The sequence below is a fragment of the Pyrus communis genome, chromosome 12 (assembly GCF_041283825.1).
Source record: "Pyrus communis isolate YQ-2024b chromosome 12, ASM4128382v1, whole genome shotgun sequence".
Lineage (NCBI taxonomy): Eukaryota > Viridiplantae > Streptophyta > Magnoliopsida > Rosales > Rosaceae > Pyrus > Pyrus communis.
The window spans coordinates 23,494,316-23,514,742 of record NC_142576.1 but is presented as its reverse complement, the minus strand read 5'-3'; the positions used below and the strand labels follow the sequence as shown (position 1 = coordinate 23,514,742).

At 34.0% G+C, this 20,427-nt stretch overlaps 2 pseudogenes; both read right to left on the bottom strand.

Moving 5' to 3' along the window:
* Positions 1-10,140: 10,140 nt before the first annotated feature.
* Positions 10,141-11,129, bottom strand: LOC148692536 (uncharacterized; annotated as a pseudogene).
* Positions 11,130-12,011: 882 nt separating this feature from the next.
* On the bottom strand, positions 12,012-17,376 carry LOC137744567 (uncharacterized; annotated as a pseudogene).
* Positions 17,377-20,427: the final 3,051 nt, after the last annotated feature.

The following is a 20,427-nucleotide window of genomic DNA, read 5'->3' as shown; positions in this document are numbered from 1 at the left end:
GAAGTACTCGATAGTCTGGATGTTTTAGCTATTGCATTGCAGATTTACCTAAAATATTGGGTGCTCCGGAGCATCCCAAAAAAGAGCTAAATACGGCACCGGGCGTACTCGGTAAACTTTGATTTCTTTAGAGGGGAATTTATTATTGATTTCATGATAAAAGGAGGGAGGGGAAATGTTAAGATCGGTACTTTGACTCCGATCCTCAATGAAGACAGTTGCAAAAGAACTAGCGATTTAATACAAACAGAATCGCTATCTCACTAGCAATTGTAATGAATCATAGTCGCTATCTTCTTACCGATCCCTCTCTGTTCAAAATTTTCCTTTTCATTTATTTTATTTCTCTTACCATAACTACAAACTATCATATTCATGTTCTTTAAAATATATTTTCCATGCTAAATCTATTATAATTAATATTTAAACACTTGAAATTAATGATTTAAAACCTAAATTTAAAGATACTCTCAAATTTTCAACTTAAAAAATCAATAAAAAAAATAGTTTCAGGAGCTAATAAATGGTATTACGTCCAAAGGTCTTCCAATATTTTCCTTAACTCCGACGCAAATATTTCCTAAAGCTAAAAATCTCAAATTTTCACAAAAATTGTGATTTATAACCCATACTTCTCTAATCAATGTTGTGAACTTTTACAATATTCGTTATAAACTTATAAGCCAAAGTTATAGTCATTTTACTCGCACCACATGTTTCCTAAAATTAAGTTAGCACATTTCCAAGATTTTGTACACCTACAAATCTCTTTTGGGAGACCCCACTGTTAGTTTTCATTTTTTCTTTCTATTTTTCAACTTCAAAAAATTAACGTGAAATAGTTTCGGGGCTTCATAAAGGATAAAATCACATCAAGTGAACATTTTCGTTAATTCCCGCGTAAAATGTTTTCTAGAGCTAAAGGTTATGGTTTAGTAATTAGTAATTATGATTCACTAATTAATTTTATGTAGTTAATAAGTGTCAGGTTTAGTGATTTTTCAATATTTATTGGAATCTAAATATTTTTAGATTAAAACGGCTATAAAATTAACACGCCCCTAAACACTTGAACTCAAGGTGTTATTATTCACGTGCCCCTAAACACTAAACCTCATGGGCCTCCACTGCTTCTACGGCGTCTTGAACTTTCTAGTGGGCATAAGTTTGGGCTTAGGCGTGAGTTTAGATTGCGTCTAAACCATTAATTTTATTTATTTAAAGTTTTCTTTTTTTTTTGTTAAATTTTCTTCTTGCCCATACCACAACACGAAACTATCATCTTGATGTTCTACAAAATGTATTTTTGGTGAAAATTTTCTTATAATCCATGTCAAAAAATTTTGAAAATAAGGATACAAATATAAAAGGTATTTGAATCTGAATAAAGTAATGCACTAGCAAAAGAATTTCAATGGAAAAAGAAAAAGAAAAAGAAAAAGAAGGGGGAAAAATGTTACGATCGGTATTTTCCTCCGATTCTCCCTGAAGAGAGTTGCTAGAAAAATAGCAATTGAGTTCGGGAAGAATCGCTAGTACGGTAGCAATTATACAGAGAAAAATCGCTTACTTCTTACCGATCCCCCTCTTTCTAAATTTTTCCTTTTTATTTATTTTATTTTTCTTACCATAACTACAAACTATCATATTCATGTTCTTCAAAATATATTTTTCATGCTAAATCTATTATAATTAATATTTAAACACTTGAAATTAATGATTTAAAACCTAAATTTAAAGATACTCTCAAATTTTCAACTTAAAAAATCAATAAAAAAAATAGTTTCAGGAGCTCATAAACGGTATTACGTCCAAAGGTCTTCCAATATTTTCCTTAACTCCGACGCAAATATTTCCTAAAGCTAAAATTTCAAATTTTCACAAAAATTATGATTTATAACCCATACTTCTCTAATTGATGTTGAGAACTTTTACAATATTTGTTATAAACTTATAAGCCAAAGTTATAGTCATTTTACTCACACCAAATGTTTCCTAAAATTAAGTTAGCACATTTCCAAGATTTTGGACACCTACAAATCTCTTTTGGGAGACCCCATTGTTAGTTTTCATTTTTTCTTTCTATTTTTCAACTTCAAAAAATTAACGAGAAATAGTTTCGGGGCTTAATAAAGGAGAAAATCACATCAAGTGAACATTTTTATTAATTCCCGCGTAAAATGTTTTCTAGAGCTAAAGATTATGGTTTAGTAATTAGTAATTATGATTCACTAATTAATTTTATGTAGTTAATAAGTGTCAGGTTTAGTGATTTTTCAATATTTAATGGAATCTAAATATTTTTAGATTAAAACGGCTATAAAATTAACACACCTCTAAACACTTGAACTCAAGGTGTTACTATTTATGCCCCTAAACACTAAACCTCATGGGCCTCCACTGCTTCTACGGCGTCTTGAACTTTCTAGTGGGCATAAGTTTGGGCTTAGACGTGAGTTAGGACTGCGTCTAAACCATTAATTTTATTTATTTAAAGTTTTATTTATTTTTATTTTTGTTAAATTTTCGTCTTGCCGATACAACAACACGAAATTATCATCTTGATGTTCTACAAAATGTATTTTTGGTGAAAATTTTCTTATAATCCATGTCAAAAAATTTGAAAATAAGGATACAAATATAAAAGGTATTTGAACCTGAATAAAGTAACGCACTAGCAAAAGAAATTCAATGGAAAAAGAAAAAGGAAAAGGAGGGGGAAAAATGTTACGATCGATACTTTCCTTCGATCCTCCCTGAAGGGAGTTGCTAAGACGATAGCGATTGAGTTCAAGAAGGATTGCTAGTACGCTAACAATTGTATTCTTCCTAGTACGCTAGCAATTGTACACCATCAAAGTCGCTTTCTTCTTACCGATCCCCCTCTTTTTAAATTTTTCCTTTTTATTTATTTTATTTTTCTTACCATAACTACAAACTATCATATTTATGTTCTTCAAAATATATTTTCCATGCTAAATCTATTATAATTAATATTTAAACACTTGAAATTAATGATTTAAAACCTAAATTTAAAGATACTCTCAAATTTTCAACTTAAAAAATCAATAAAAAAAAAAGTTTCAGGACCTAATAAACGGTATTACGTCCAAAGGTCTTCCAATATTTTCCTTAACTCTGACACAAATATTTCCTAAAGCTAAAAATTTCAAATTTTCACAAAATTTGTGATTTAAAACCCATATTTCTCTAATCGATGTTGAGAACTTTTACAATATTTGTTATAAGCTTATAAGCCAAAGTTATAGTCATTTTACTCGCACCACATGTTTCCTAAAATTAAGTTAGCACATTTCCAAGATTTTGGACACCTACAAATGTGACATCCCACATCGCCCAGGGGAGTGATCCTTATATGTATATTCCCATCTCTACCTAGCACGAGGCCTTTTGAGAACTCACTGGCTTCGGGTTCCATGGGAACTCTGAAGTTAAGCGAGTAGCGCGCGAGAGAATTCCCAGGATGGGTGACCCATCGAGAAGTTCTCGTTTGAGTTCCTAAAAACAAAACCGTGAGGGCGTGGTCGGGGCCCAAAGCGGACAATATCGTGCTACGGTGGTGGAGCGGGGCCGGGAAGTGGTCCCCCCCCGGGCCGGGATGTGACATTTTCGTATCAGAGACTAACCTTGGTCGTGGTGTGTCGACGAGGACGTCGGGCCCCTAAGGGGGGTGGATTGTGACATCCCACATCGCCCAGGGGAGTGATCCTTATATGCATATTCCCATCTCTACCTAGCACGACGCCTTTTAGGAGTTCACTGGCTTCGGGTTCCATGAGAACTCTGAAGTTAAGCGAGTAGCGCGCGAGAGCATTAGGATGGGTGACCCATCGGAAAGTTCTCATATGAGTTCCTAGAAACAAAACCGTGATGGCGTGGTCGGGGCCCAAAGCAGACAATATCGTGCTACGGTGGTGGAGCGGACCCGGGAAGTGGTCCCCCCCGAGTCGGGATGTGACAACAAATCTCTTTTGGGAGACCCCATTGTTAGTTTTCATTTTTTCTTTCTATTTTTCAACTTCAAAAAATTAACGAGAAATAGTTTCGGGGCTTAATAAAGGATAAAATCACATCAAGTGAACATTTTCGTTAATTCCCGCGTAAAATGTTTTCTAGAGCTAAAGGTTATGGTTTAGTAATTAGTAATTATGATTCACTAATTAATTTTATGTAGTTAATAAGTGTCAGGTTTAGTGATTTTTCAATATTTATTGGAATCTAAATATTTTTAGATTAAAACGGCTATAAAATTAACACGCCCCTAAACACTTGAACTCAAGGTGTTACTATTCACGTGCCCCTAAACACTAAACCTCATGGGCCTCCACTGCTTCTACGGTGTCTTGAACTTTCTAGTGGGCATAAGTTTGGGATTAAGCGTGAGTTTGGTTTGCGTCTAAACCATTAATTGTATTTATTTAAAGTTTTATTTTATTTATTTTTTGTTAAATTTTCGTCTTACCCATACCACAACACGAAACTATCATCTTGATGTTCTTCAAAATGTATTTATTTTTGGTGAAAAGTTTCTTATAATCCATGTCAAAAAATTCGAAAATAAGGATATAAATATAAAAGGTATTTGAATCTGAATAAAGTCACGCACTAGCAAAAGAAATTCAATGGAAAAAGAAAAAGAAAATGGAGGGGGAAAAATGTTACGATCGGTATTTTACTCCGATCCTCTCGGAAGGGAGTTGCTAGCACTTTAGCGATTGTGTTTTGAAGAATCGCTAGTACCCTAGCAATTGTAATGAATCATAGTCGCTATCTTTTTACCGATCCCCCTATTTTCAAAATTTTCCTTTTTATTTATTTTATTTCTCTTACCATAACTACAAACTATCACATTCATGTTCTTCAAAATATATTTTCCATGCTAAATCTATTATAATTAATATTTAAACACTTGAAATTAATGATTTAAAACCTAAATCTAAAGATACTCTCAAATTTTCAACTTAAAAAATCAATCAAAAAAAATAGTTTCAGGAGCTAATAAACGGTATTACGTCCAAAGGTCTTCCAATATTTTCCTTAACTCCGATGCAAATATTTCCTAAAACTAAAAATTTCAAATTTTCACAAAAATTATGATTTATAACCCATACTTCTCTAATCGATGTTGAGAACTTTTACAATATTCGTTATAAACTTATAAGCCAAAGTTATAGTCATTTTACTCGCACCACATGTTTCCTAAAATTAAGTTAGCACATTTCAAAGATTTTGGACACTTACAAATCTCGTTTGGGAGACCCCACAGTTAGTTTTCATTTTTTCTTTCTATTTTTCAACTTCAAAAAATTAACGAGAAATAGTTTTGGGGCTTAATAAAGGAGAAAATCACATCAAGTGAACATTTTCATTAATTCCCGCGTAAAATGTTTTCTAGAGCTAAAGGTCAGGGTTTAGTAATTAGTAATTATTATTCACTAATTAATTTTATGTAGTTAATAAGTGTCTGGTTTAGTGATTTTTCAATAGTTATTGGAATCTAAATATTTTTAGATTAAACCGGCCATAAAATTAACATGCCCCTAAACACTTGAACTCAAGGTGTTACTATTCAGGTGCCCCTAAACACTAAACCTCATAGGCCTCCACTGCTTCTACGGCATCTTGAACTTTCTAGTAGGCATAAGTTTAGGTTTAGGCATGAGTTTGGACTGCGTCTAAACCATTAATTTTATTTATTTAAAGTTATTTTTTATTTTTTATTTTTCTTAAATTTTCGTCTTGCCCATACCACGACACGAAACTATCATCTTGATGTTCTACAAAATGTATTTTTTGTGAAAATTTTCTTATAATCCAAGTCAAAAAATTCGAAAATAAGGATATAAATATGAAAGGTATTTGAATCTGACTAAAGTAATGCACTAAGCAAAAGAAATTCAATGGAAAAAGAAAAAGAATAAGGAGGGGGAAAAATGTTACGATCGGTATTTTCCTCCGATATTTCCTAAAGTTAGTTGCTACAAAAGTAGCGATTGTGTTCACTTATAATCGCTATTACCCTAGCAACGGTTATGGGTTAAAGTCGCTATATTTATACCGATCCTTCTCTTTTCAAATTTTTCCTTTTTATTTATCTTACCATCACTACAAACTATCACATTCATGTTCTTCAAAATATATTTTCCATGCTAAATCTATTATAATTAATATTTAAACACTTGAAATTAATGATCTAAAACCTAAATTTAAAGATACTCTCAAATTTTCAACTTAAAAAATCAATAAAAAAAATAGTTTCAGGAGCTAATCAACGGTATTACGTCCAAAGGTCTTCCAGTATATTCCTTAACTCGGATGCAAATATTTCCTAAAGCTAAAAATTTCAAATTTTCACAAAAATTGTGATTTATAACCCATACTTCTCTAATCGATGTTGAGAACTTTTACAATATTCGTTATAAACTTATAAGCCAAAGTTATAGTCATTTTACTCGCACCATATGTTTCCTAAAATTAAGTTAGCACATTTCAAAGATTTTGGACACTTACAAATCTCGTTTGGGAGACCCCACAGTTAGTTTTCATTTTTTCTTTCTATTTTTCAACTTCAAAAAATTAACGAGAAATAGTTTTGGGACTTAATAAAGGAGAAAATCACATCAAGTGAACATTTTCATTAATTCCCGCGTAAAATGTTTTCTAGAGCTAAAGGTCATGGTTTAGTAATTAGTAATTATTATTCACTAATTAATTTTATGTAGTTAATAAGTGTCAAGTTTAGTGATTTTTCAATAGTTATTGGAATCTAAATATTTTTAGATTAAACCGGCTATAAAATTAACACGCCCCTAAACACTTGAACTCAAGGTGTTACTATTCACGTCCCCCTAAACACTAAACATCATGGGCCTCCACTGCTTCTACGACATCTTGAACTTTCTAGTGGGCATAAGTTTGGGTTGAGGCGTGAGTTTGGACTGCGTCTAAACCATTAATTGTATTTATTTAAAGTTATTTTTTATTTTTTATTTTTGTTAAATTTTCGTCTTGCCCATACCACGACACGAAACTATCATCTTGATGTTCTACAAAATGTATTTTTTGTAAAAATTTTCTTATAATCCATGTCAAAAAATTCGAAAATAAGGATATAAATATGAAAGGTATTTGAATCTGAATAAAGTAACGCACTAAGCAAAAGAAATTCAATGGAAAAAGAAAAAGAAAAAGGAGTGGGGAAAATGTTACGATCGGTATTTTCCTCCGATCTTTCTTGGAGTTAGTTGCTACAAACGTAGCGATTTAATTCACGTATTATCGCTAGTACTCTAGCAACTTTTCACGGATTAAGTCGCTATCTTTATACCGATCCTTCTCTTTTCAAATTTTTCCTTTTTATTTATTTTATTTCTCTTACCGTAACTACAAACTATCACATTCATGTTCTTCAAAATATATTTTCCATGCTAAATCTATTATAATTAATATTTACACACTTGAAATTAATGATTTAAAACCTAAATTTAAAGATACTCTCAAATTTTCAACTTAAAAAATCAATAAAAAAAATAGTTTCAGGAGCTAATCAACGGTATTACGTCCAAAGGTCTTCCAGTATATTCCTTAACTCCGATGCAAATATTTCCTAAAGCTAAAAGTTTCAAATTTTCACAAAAATTGTGATTTATAACCCATACTTCTCTAATCGATGTTGAGAACTTTTACAATATTCGTTATAAACTTATAAGCCAAAGTTATAGTCATTTTACTCGCACCACATGTTTCCTAAAATTAAGTTAGCACATTTCAAAGATTTTGGACACTTACAAATCTCGTTTGGGAGACCCCACAGTTAGTTTTCATTTTTTCTTTCTATTTTTCAACTTCAAAAAATTAACGAGAAATAGTTTTGGGGCTTAATAAAGGAGAAAATCACATCAAGTGAACATTTTCATTAATTCCCGCGTAAAATGTTTTCTAGAGCTAAAGGTCATGGTTTAGTAATTAGTAATTATTATTCACTAATTAATTTTATGTAGTTAATAAGTGTCAGGTTTAGTGATTTTTCAATAGTTATTGGAATCTAAATATTTTTAGATTAAACCGGCTATAAAATTAACACACCCCTAAACACTTGAACTCAAGGTGTTACTATTCATGTGCCCCTAAACACTAAACCTCATGGGCCTCCACTGCTTCTACGGCATCTTGAACTTTCTAGTGGGCATAAGTTTGGGTTTAGGCGTGAGTTTGGACTGCGTCTAAACCATTAATTTTATTTATTTAAAGTTATTTTTTATTTTGTATTTTTGTTAAATTTTCGTCTTGCCCATACCACGACACGAAACTATCATCTTGATGTTCTACAAAATGTATTTTTTGTGAAAATTTTCTTATAATCCATGTCAAAAAATTCGAAAATAAGGATATAAATATGAAAGGTATTTGAATCTGAATAAAGTAACGCACTAGGCATAAGAAATTCAATGGAAAAAGAAAAAGAAAAAGGAGGGGGAAAAATGTTACGATCGGTATTTTCCTCCGATCTTTTCTGAAGTGAGTTGCTAGAAATATAGCGATTGTTTCCACGTATAATCGCTAGTACTCTAGCAACGGTTCTGGGATAATGTCGCTATCTTTCTACCGATCCCTCTCTTTTCAAATTTTTTGCTTTTTATTTATTTTATTTCTCTTACCATAACTACAAACTATCATATTCATGTTCTTCAAAATATATTTTCCATGCTAAATCTATTATAATTAATATTTAAACACTTGAAATTAATGATTTAAAACCTAAATTTAAAGATACTCTCAAATTTTCAACTTAAAAAATCAATAAAAAAAATAGTTTCAGGAGCTAATAAACGGTATTACGTCCAAAGGTCTTCCAGTATATTCCTTAACTCGGATGCAAATATTTCCTAAAGCTAAAAATTTCAAATTTTCACAAAAATTGTGATTTATAACCCATACTTCTCTAATCGATGTTGAGAACTTTTACAATATTCGTTATAAACTTATAAGCCAAAGTTATAGTCATTTTACTCGCACCACATGTGTCCTAAAATTAAGTTAGCACATTTCAAAGATTTTGGACACTTACAAATCTCGTTTGGGAGACCCCACAGTTAGTTTTCATTTTTTCTTTCTATTTTTCAACTTCAAAAAATTAACGAGAAATAGTTTTGGGGCTTAATAAAGGAGAAAATCACATCAAGTGAACATTTCATTAATTCCCGCGTAAAATGTTTTCTAGAGCTAAAGGTTATGGTTTAGTAATTAGTAATTATGATTCACTAATTAATTTTATGTAGTTAATAAGTGTCAGGTTTAGTGATTTTTCAATAGTTATTGGAATCTAAATATTTTTAGATTAAACCGGCTATAAAATTAACACGCCCCTAAACACTTGAACTCAAGGTGTTACTATTCACGTGCCCCTAAACACTAAATCTCATCCGCCTCCACTGCTTCTACGACATCTTGAACTTTCTAGTGGGCATAAGTTTGGGTTTAGGCTTGAGTTTGGACTGCATCTAAACCATTAATTTTATTTATTTAAAGTTATTTTTTATTTTTTATTTTTGTTAAATTTTCGTCTTGCCCATACCACGACACGAAACTATCATCTTGATGTTCTACAAAATGTATTTTTTGTGAAAATTTTCTTATAATCCATGTCAAAAAATTCGAAAATAAGGATATAAATATAATTGTGATGTAATTCCCTCTGAATCAATCTTGTATTTCGTGTTTTGGATACACGTAAGATTGATTGAGTTCTTGACAATTATGTATTTATGATACCTAACTGATAGGCTAAGAAAGTGGGATTTGAGATTCTTTTATGGACGAAACCATAATGCCTTAGCCAGTATAAATTGCAAACCCTAGATACACAACAAACCGAACCTGACAGACACATTTTATCCTTTTGGGAGGCTTCCCATAAAGTAGTTGTATCCGGCTAGGTGCTTGTAGAAGATCTCAATATTGCAAAAGCTTTTCTTCATGTTCAAACTGATTCCATGGATGCTGGAGCCACCTCAGGTTAGTCATCTTTCTTTTATTATTGTGTTTTAATCGTATAATCATATCAGGCTAACTCCCCCCTCACACAAAAATATGTAAAGATGGAAGTTCATAACGAATTAATTAGTACCTTGTTGTGCTGCCGTTGCTGCTAGTAGTACTTCCATTACTGCAACCTGTGCCACTTTTTTATTTAGGAAAAACGTACGCATCTTACACCAGTATCTTTGTGGTTCTTAGGTTCCCCAGCTGACGGCCTTGGTGAGACTTTCGAGCGATTCTCAGGTGCTTTTTCTTTCTTCTTTGAACCTAGAAAAGTTGGAAAGAACACCTTAATTCAGAAAATTTCACTTCCATGCTTCAAATCCTTGATATCTGGCGTGTCGTATTATTGTTTTTCTTCTTTTTAATCTTTTGCTTCCTGATTTGGGGTTCAATGTGAAAATTAAAACTCGTCTCTTGGGCATCATTTTCTTCTTTAACCCCCTTCATACTTTGTTGTTCATCCATGAGGTTCATCCTACTTTGAAGAATCCCTTGTCTTCGCGATGTTGGAAAAGGAATGTTATAATGATGGTTGTGTGGGAGCAAAGGAGAAGACTCGCCTTTCAAGTTTGATCTCAACTTGTTTGTTTCCCATGGTAACGGTGAGTAACCACCACAGTCCTCATCGGTATGTGCTTGTTTATGAGCACTCCCAAAATCAAAATCCTATTCTTCTCTGCACTTTCATGATTGGCGATGCAATGGGCATGGCGGGTTGGATAGAGCCTAGGGGTGAATCTGATTTCTACGGACGTTTTGACACTGATCAAGATGAAACATATTGTGAAGAGGGAAAAGTAGTCGGTACTGAAAGGTGAAGCAAGTTGTGAGTCTAAGTGTGAGAGCTAGAACTTGAAGTGGGTGTAAAAGTATATCATGTCATGGGAAGATTTGGTCATTGTCATTTTATTCGCAGAGTTTAATAGGAAGCACTTAGTCGTTGCCATCTAAGATGGGGTAGTCAAGTAATTAAATAGCCCTTTTGTTTATTTTATTATAAGCTTTATTATCGTAAGCTACACTAAAAAAAAGGAGAGTTTAAACCTGAATCCAAAAGAAGAAGACATCGTATGTCCACCAAAGCAATTCACCGCTTGTTGCATTGAAGTGTTAGAAATATATATAGTGAATATTAAGCTTATAAGGAAAAAAATGAATATTAGAAGTTGTTGCAGGCATACATCACGGTGATCGAGGGTGATCATTATAATGCCAAAAGAAGTTTCCTTGAAGGTGAAAATTGAGTATGGACTTCGACTTGTTAGTGGCCAAAGCCAAAGTTCCATGGTTTCAACATTTTGATAGGATTCAGTTAGCTTAGAAGGGACACCGTATGTCCTGTAGTCACGATTTCTATTCGAAACTACACGGATTAACGAGTGACCATTTAGGTGTCGTCAACTTTCAGGAGGGCACCAAATCAATTTCACTAAAAGTCTAAAATAGTGGGGTACATAAAGAGAGCAACATATATGCAACATGGTCATTGTAATCCTGGTGTCTCAATGTATTGTCATGTAGAAAAAGACATGTACATGATATGACCAAGTATTATTGAATTGATACGCTGTTTGGCTATAAACATGTTCCATGCAAGTTATTTATGTACATGAGGAAAGAAGTTGCTTAAGCAATAGTGAATGAAGCAATGAAGTTCCACAATTTCTGAGATGCAATTTGAACTTGTATTTGTATATAATTAAGTTGTAGTTGTGTTGAAACCAATTGAGCTTCACTTGTGTAACTTAACTTTAAAGATGTGTGAGTTTAGTAAATTCACCTCATTATTGAAAATATAAATTCTGAAACCCCCTTAGACCATAAACCTAAACGCTTTCAATCACTTGAGCTCTGCAAACCTTAGCATGTAGCAAGCTCGTTATTGAAAATATAAATTCTAAACCCCCTTAGTGATCGTACATAAACAAGTAATTAAAATCTCACACGCTCTATACATTGCTATCACAATCCACAAGAATCTTCTTCATGTTATCAACAAGCTCTTGCATTTGCTCTCTTGAGTGCAATGGTGCTGGATACACACAAATACAATCCAACCGTCCTTCTCTTATTGCGTCGAAAATTGCAATGGAAGGGCCAACGCCATGAACTGAAGCACAACCCATGTAATCCTCCATTCCCGCCTCTCTTTGCACGTCGCTAGAATCATCAATCACGGGGTCTTCGAACACCGACATGAAGCTCGTCCTCAAGGAAGATGAAGAAGTCAATGTCGGGTTTTCGATGGCCTTGCACATCAGGAAGTTGAGGTCGGCCATGTCTGAGAAGTGCTTGTTGCTGTTCTTTGAGCTTGCAAAGGCCTTGTAGGTTTTGTTGGCCAGCTCCCACAGAGTTTCTCCTCCTTTGGTGGTGCGTGTGTTGAGGATGGCAGAGTGGTAAGATCCTGGAAATCAATGAGGGTGTTATAGTCATTTCAACTTGAAAAAGAAAATGGAAAATTAGTAGGGCTCACATGAAAGGATTTAATGAGCGTGATAGAAAGACATTATCTCACGTGTAACGATTAAGTAGGGCTCAATATTTGGAAGTGTGTAGTGCTACGGAGAATATTAAAATTGTAAACCGAATGATATAGTGGTTGATTATTGGATTATGGTCTGGTTTGGTACTGAGGTAATTCTAAAAAAAGTTGGGAGCTATTTTTGTGTTTGGTAAACATTCAGCTTCAGTTTTTTTTTTATAGTTTTGGATGAAAAAAAGCCAAAAACAATAAGCTGCAAAACCCAGCTTTTTTTCACATCTGTTTTATATAAAAGTTTACCAAACACTATAATACTGCTTTTTTTTTTTTTTCAAAAGCACTTTTACAAAAAAGTTTACCAAACACTCTGCTGCTTTATTTCACAGCTGCTTATTCTCACAGCACAGCAGAAATAACTTTTTTTCAAAGCACAACGATACCAAACCAACTCTATTACTCAACCGTTGATTAACCTGCTTAATTTTTTTTTTTTTTTGTCACACGATAAATTTTGTTAGATTAAATGTTAGATTAGCCACCAACAGAGTTCGAATTCACGTTGTCATGCAAGAGCTCAACTCTTTTCTAGCACTGTAGTAAAAGGCCACTTTGCTTAATTTATATTGGTGATACATTATTTAATTTACAAATTTAGTTTAAAATTTTAGTCTTCTTAGCATTATTCTTCGAAAGTGCTCTCATAGTAGCAGAAGCGCTTGACACTGCTTCTCTAGCAAACAATTCTGCTTGATACATAGACTCATTAGAGCAACTCCAGCGTTGGAGCCCTCCCCCCTGGCAATACACTATTCAATCCACCTAATGAACAGTAACTGCCCTTAATGAATAGTAAGTAGCCCTGGCAATAGAATTTGCATCTCCACCGTTACACTTCAATAGCCCTGGCAATAGGCAATAAAATATTAGTATTTTTTTTTATTTATAAAATAATACAAAATAATTTTAATTGTAATATCAGATAAGATTTTTAATCGTTCTCGTTGCGCCACGTGTCATTATTCGAAGTATTATTAAATAATACAAAATAATACAATTATTGGTGATGGATTTCTGATAAGATTATTAACCAATCACGTCGCGCCACGTGTCATAATCGGTTCACAATCTTTGAGGATAGATTTCCATCAGATTTTTAACGAATGACGGCATGCCACGTGTCATAATCCGTTCACAATCTTTGAGGATAGATTTCCATCAGATTTGTAACGAATGACGGCATGCCACGTGGCATTATGCAGAACCTAATCATTTCTTAATCCTCTATATAATCCACCATCCATCCTCACAAATCTCACACCAAAATTCTCAAGATCTCTATCGTTATTCATAGTTTCTGCTTCCTTATTCACAAAAATTTGTATCATTATTCATAGTTTCTGTTTCTTTCTTTCAATGTCGTCTTCTTCTTCCTCAAGGATGATGTGGGAATACAATCAGGAAGAGGAAGAATTGTTTAACGAATCTGAAGCAATCTTCAATCACCAGAGGGTAAGAAATGAGAGGGAAGAGGATGAGGAGCGTCAAATGAGAAATGACGAAGTAAGAAGGGGCAGAGCCTCACATTCCCGTCGAGTCATCCAAGCTGCGGCTCAGATCTGCAGGCCCAGCCGTTCCGGAAACCTTGATAGAAGCAGGCAACGACGAGGTATGGAACTCTTGGATGATTATTTTGTTCCTAATAGTGCATTCCCTGATACGTACTTTAGACGTCGTTTTAGAATGGAACGACATTTGTTCAACAAAATCATGATTGCTGTTTGCAACCATGATTCTTATTTTGTGCAAAAAAAAGATGCTTTTGGTGCTATGGGTCTACTGCCTGAGCAAAAAATTACTGCTGCCTTGCGGATGCTTGCATATGGAGCATCTGCAGACCAAGTGGATGAGATAACGAGGATGGGGCAATCAACCATTCTTGAGTCCCTGATGAGGTTTTGCGGAGCAATCAAATCTATCTACACCGCTGAGTACCTCCGCAAACCTACACACATGGACTTGGAGCGGCTGTTGAAGAAGGCGGAGATGCGTGGCTTTCCGGGGATGATTGGAAGCATTGATTGTATGCACTGGACGTGGAAAAACTGTCCAAGTGCATGGCAAGGCGCTTACGGGGACAGAAAAGGAGCAAAAAGTATCATTCTGGAGGCGGTGGCATCTTTTGATACATGGATTTGGCACGCCTTTTTCGGGGTCCCGGGAGCTCAAAATGACATCAACGTCCTTGCCCAATCCCCAGTGTTCAACGATGTCTTGCAAGGAAAGGCACCAAAAGTTACGTATGAGGTCAACGGACGTATGTACGACGGGCCATACTACCTAGCTGACGGCATCTACCCGCGCTGGTCAACCTTTGTCAAAACAGTGCCACGTCCACGGAGTGCAAAGGAAAAACACTTTGCAAGCTGTCAAGAGGGGTGCAGGAAGGATGTGGAGCGTTGTTTCGGTATCCTCCAAGCTCGCTGGGCGATCGTCAGGGGTGCTGCCAGATTGTTTGATGTAGAGTCGCTTCGATCCATCATGATGACGTGCATCATTCTTCATAACATGATTGTGGAAGATGAGTACGATTATGAAGCCGTTGATGAATATGAGCCAGACCCGATGAACAATTCAAGAACACGTATATATTGTGCTCATGACGCCACCGATGAGCCCGTGCAACATGAGCCATTACAAAGGGATGGACGTTACAATGAAAGGCTCATTCAACGATATACTGCATTTCAAATGCCAGACATGCACAATACCCGACAAATTGACTTGATAGAGCACCAGTGGGCATTGAAACAAGCTGAAGATAATTAAGTTCATTTAGTGTGTTTTTTTTTTTAATTTGGTATGTTTATGTTATTTTATTTGGTGTGTTTTATTATTTGGTATGTTTATGTAATTTTTTTATGTTTATGTAATTCTTAGTATATGTAATTCTTAGTATGTTTATGTTTATGTTTATGTTTATGTAATTTTGTTATGTTTATGTTTATGTAATTCTTAGTATGTTTATGTTTATGTTTATGTTTATGTATTTTTTTTATGTTTATGTTTATGTAAAGGACTTTTAATTAGAACGATGGACTTTTAATTATTTTATACAAGGACTTTTAATTTGAACAATGGACTTTTAATAAATAACTTACCAAATTAATTTGAATAAATATTCAAGAAATTGGAAACAACATAAATAATACAAACAATAAATAATAAATTACAACCCAAAGTGATTGGAAAATTATGGGCTCCGATTACAAAAAGTACTCTATTCATCATCACTTAACCAATTTGTGGTGCTAGGATGATCTTCTCTTGCGGTGCTAGAACCACCTTGGCTTGCTATTGCTTCTCTTGCACGCCTCCTTCGCACAACGTCCGCTTTCTCTGATTTCCAAAAAAATTTAGAATTTGGAGACTTCCCTTCTAAAGACATGTTCATAATCTCACGATCTTGTTGAGCCCGTCTTTCTTCTCTACCATGTTCCCTTTCTTGCCTAAGTAGCTCTCTTTCTCTCTCATTAGCATAAAATTCTCTCTCAACAGCTGCTTGTTTTGATGCCTCTTTAGCCTTATCAGCCTCATCTTTCGCCAGGTCCCTCGCCAGCCGCCACAAAAAGTGCACATAATTTTATCCCTCTTGCCTTGCAACCCTAAAAATCAGTTCGATTAATTTCATTAACAAGAATTATAATTATTAATTAATCCATGCATGCATATATATATATATATATATATATATATATATATATGGACGGTTGAATAACGTTGCATCAGAAACTTTATGAAGTTAACTACTTCTATTAAATTGTTTCATATAAAAGAAACTGTTATTAACGCTTCAAAAATCTCATTCTACACTCCTCATAAGTGTATTTTTCTTTCTAATTATAGAAAGTTTGGAGTACCAAATGAGAGTTTTAGAATGTTAATAACAATTCCCCATATAAAACTCAACACCTATTAGATTTAGATTGTACAAAGAATATAAGTTGAAGGCGTGTTAATTAGTAGCAATGACAAATTAATTAATAAATCTTACATTGAGAACCCTCTGAGTCTCGTCTCGATTCATCTGAAGCCTCACCACCTGAGAAAACCTTGCTGATTTGGTGTCTTAAATTTCAAATTTGCTAGCCTCAGAGAATTGACAGAATAACTAAGCATGTCCATCCCACGTAACCACAAACCCTTATTTGCCTTCCCACTAGGAATAAGATCCTCAATTCCCAGATTAACCTCCCCTTTGTTCCCAATTTTCTTCTTTACCACCACCTCCCTCTCCCTTCCTTCATCTCGACCACTCATCAATCCCGCCAACTCTCTTAGCAAAGACACCGCTGTGGTGCGGTCGCATGCTGAGACGTGAAGCCTCAGCACGAGGACCCACGTGGTGCCTGGAAGAGCGTAGATACTCGCAAAGAACATGTCCTGATCAGGATCGGCAGTGTTGTGATGCTGCCACGTGTTTTCGTTTAGTTCATGTTCACAAATCAGGTGGAGGGGAGAGACTGATCGGTTGCTAGGGTTGGCTAGGGTTTCAAGGATGTTTAGAGTTGATGAGAGGTTGAAAGATTTGAGTTGGACGAAGGAAGTGGGAGATGTGACAAAGGAGAACGTGTTTGTTTTAGGGTTTGTATGGAGCTTGAGCTGAGGATTGGGTGGGAGTTTTGGATTTTGTGGAGGGCGGTTTGGAGGTTGAGCATTTTTGGGGGTTTGGAGAGAAGGAAGGCTAGCACCGTTATGCCCATGCCGCTGGGGACGGCGCGGCACCAGCTAGTCTCGGTGCCACCAACTGGTCGGGCATTTAGCTCAGCTGCCATTTTCGAGTAGCTAGCTAGTTATGGTTGCTTGCTACTTTGCAGGTGCTGTTTTTGTTGTAGCAAGTTGTGATGGGTTTATATAAAAAGAGAGGTGGGTTTTAGTTTTTGTCAATTTCCTGTATAAATAAATTTAAACAATAATTAGATAGGGCGGTATGATCTCATGGCCAAATCTCACGTGAAGTTCTATCAGCCTAGGTTGTGAAATAATAGATGCTTAGTAGAAGATTTTGAAAGCCTCAGGTGAAAAAAGAAAACAAAATGAAACCCAAATTTGGTAACATTATCATGACTCATCTCTTGAAGCGTTACGCATGCAATTGCGATACTTGATGAGATTCGAGCATTCCTTGAAGGAGCTCAAACACAAAAAAGGGAGCACCAACTAAAAAGGGAGTTGGGTGGTTTCCTTATATATAGAGGAAATTTGGAGCACTAGTTTCCGAATTTAACTCAATTGGAGCGATTATCTTGAAATAAAAAATTTTGACTATTGGTTCATGAACTTGTCAAAACAATGATTTTTTTTCGTTAACTTTGTTAAAACTTTCGTTCAAGTGAAACATGTGTGTGTCACGTAAGGCGGACTTGAGGCCATGTCCATTCTCCATTTCCTCAAATTCCTTCCAATTGTCACGAATTTTTAGTACTAGAAGTCGCTATCTTCTTATCGATCCCTCTCTGTTCAAAATTTTCCTTTTCATTTATTTTATTTCTCTTACCATAACTACAAACTATCATATTCATGTTCTTCAAAATATATTTTCCATGCTAAATCTATTATAATTAATATTTAAACATTTGAAATTAATGATTTAAAACCTAAATTTAAAGATACTCTCAAATTTTCAACTTAAAAAATCAATAAAAAAATAGTTTCAGGAGCTAATAAACGGTATTACGTCCAAAGGTCTTCCAATATTTTCCTTAACTCCGACGCAAATATTTCCTAAAGCTAAAAATCTCAAATTTTCCCAATACCACAACACGAAACTGTCATCTTGATATTCTACAAAATGTATTTTTGGTGAAAATTTTCTTATAATCCATGTCAAAAAATTTGAAAATAAGGATATAAATATAAAAGGTATTTGAATCTGAATAAAGTAACGCACTAGCAAAAGAAATTCAATGGAAAAAGAAAAAGAAAAAGAAGGGGGAAAAATGTTACGATCGGTACTTTCCGCCGATTATCCCTGAAGAGAGTTGCTAAAAAAATAGCGATTGAATTCGGGAAGAATCGTTAGTACCCTAGCAATTGTACACAGACAAAGTCGCTTACTTCTTACCGATCCCCCCTCTTTTAAAATTTTTCCTTTTTATTTATTTTATTTCTCTTACCATAACTACAAACTATCATATTCATGTTCTTCAAAATATATTTTTCATGCTAAATCTATTATAATTAATATTTAAACACTTGAAATTAATGATTTAAAACCTAAATTTAAAGATACTCTCAAATTTTCAACTTAAAAAATCAATAAAAAAATAGTTTCAGGAGCTAATAAACGGTATTACGTCCAAAGGTCTTCCAATATTTTCCTTAACTCCGACGCAAATATTTCCTAAAGCTAAAAATTTCAAATTTTCACAAAAATTGTGATTTATAACCCATACTTCTCTAATCGATGTTGAGAACTTTTACAATATTTGTTATAAACTTATAAGCCAAAGTTATAGTCATTTTACTCACACCACATGTTTCCTAAAATTAAGTTAGCACATTTCCAAGATTTTGGACACCTACAAATCTCTTTTGGGAGACCCCATTGTTAGTTTTCATTTTTTTCTTTCTATTTTTCAACTTCAAAAAATTAACGAGAAATAGTTTTGGGGTTTAATAAAGGAGAAAATCACATCAAGTGAACATTTTCGTTAATTCCCGCGTAAAATGTTTTCTAGAGCTAAAGATTATGGTTTAGTAATTAGTAATTATGATTCACTAATTAATTTTATGTAGTTAATAAGTGTCAGGTTTAGTGATTTTTCAATATTTATTGGAATCTAAATATTTTTAGATTAAAACGGCTATAAAATTAACACACCCCTAAACACTTGAACTCAAGGTGTTACTATTCATGCCCCTAAACACTAAACCTCATGGGCCTCCACTGCTTCTACGGCGTCTTGAACTTTCTAGTGGGCATAAGTTTGGGCTTAGACGTGAGTTGGGACAGCGTCTAAACCATTAATTTTATTTATTTAAAGTTTTATTTATTTTTATTTTTGTTAAATTTTCGTCTTGCCAATACCACAACACGAAATTATCATCTTGATGTTCTACAAAATGTATTTTTGGTGAAAATTTTCTTACAATCCATGTCAAAAAATTCGAAAATAAGGATACAAATATAAAAGGTATTTGAACCTGAATAAAGTAACGCACTAGCAAAAGAAATTCAATGGAAAAAGAAAAAGAAAAACGAGGGGGAAAAATGTTACGATCAGTACTTTCCTTCGATCCTCCCTGAAGGGAGTTGCTAAGACGATAGCAATTGAGTTCAAGAAGAATCGCTAGTACGCTAATAATTGTATTCTTCCTAGTACGCTAGCAATTGTACACCATCAAAGTCGCTTTCTTCTTACCGATCCCCCTCTTTTTAAAATTTTCCTTTTTATTTATTTTATTTCTCTTACCATAACTACAAACTATCATATTCATGTTCTTCAAAATATATGTTCCATGCTAAATCTATTATAATTAATATTTAAACACTTGAAATTAATGATTTAAAACCTAAATTTAAAGATACTCTCAAATTTTCAACTTAAAAAATCAATAAAAAAAAAGTTTCAGGACCTAATAAATGGTATTACGTCCAAAGGTCTTCCAATATTTTCCTTAACTCTGACACAAATATTTCCTAAAGCTAAAAATTTCAAATTTTCACAAAATTTGTGATTTATAACTCATACTTCTCTAATCGATGTTGAGAACTTTTACAATATTCGTTATAAACTTATAAGCCAAAGTTATAGTCATTTTACTCGCACCTACATGTTTCCTAAAATTAAGTTAGCACATTTCCAAGATTTTGGACACCTACA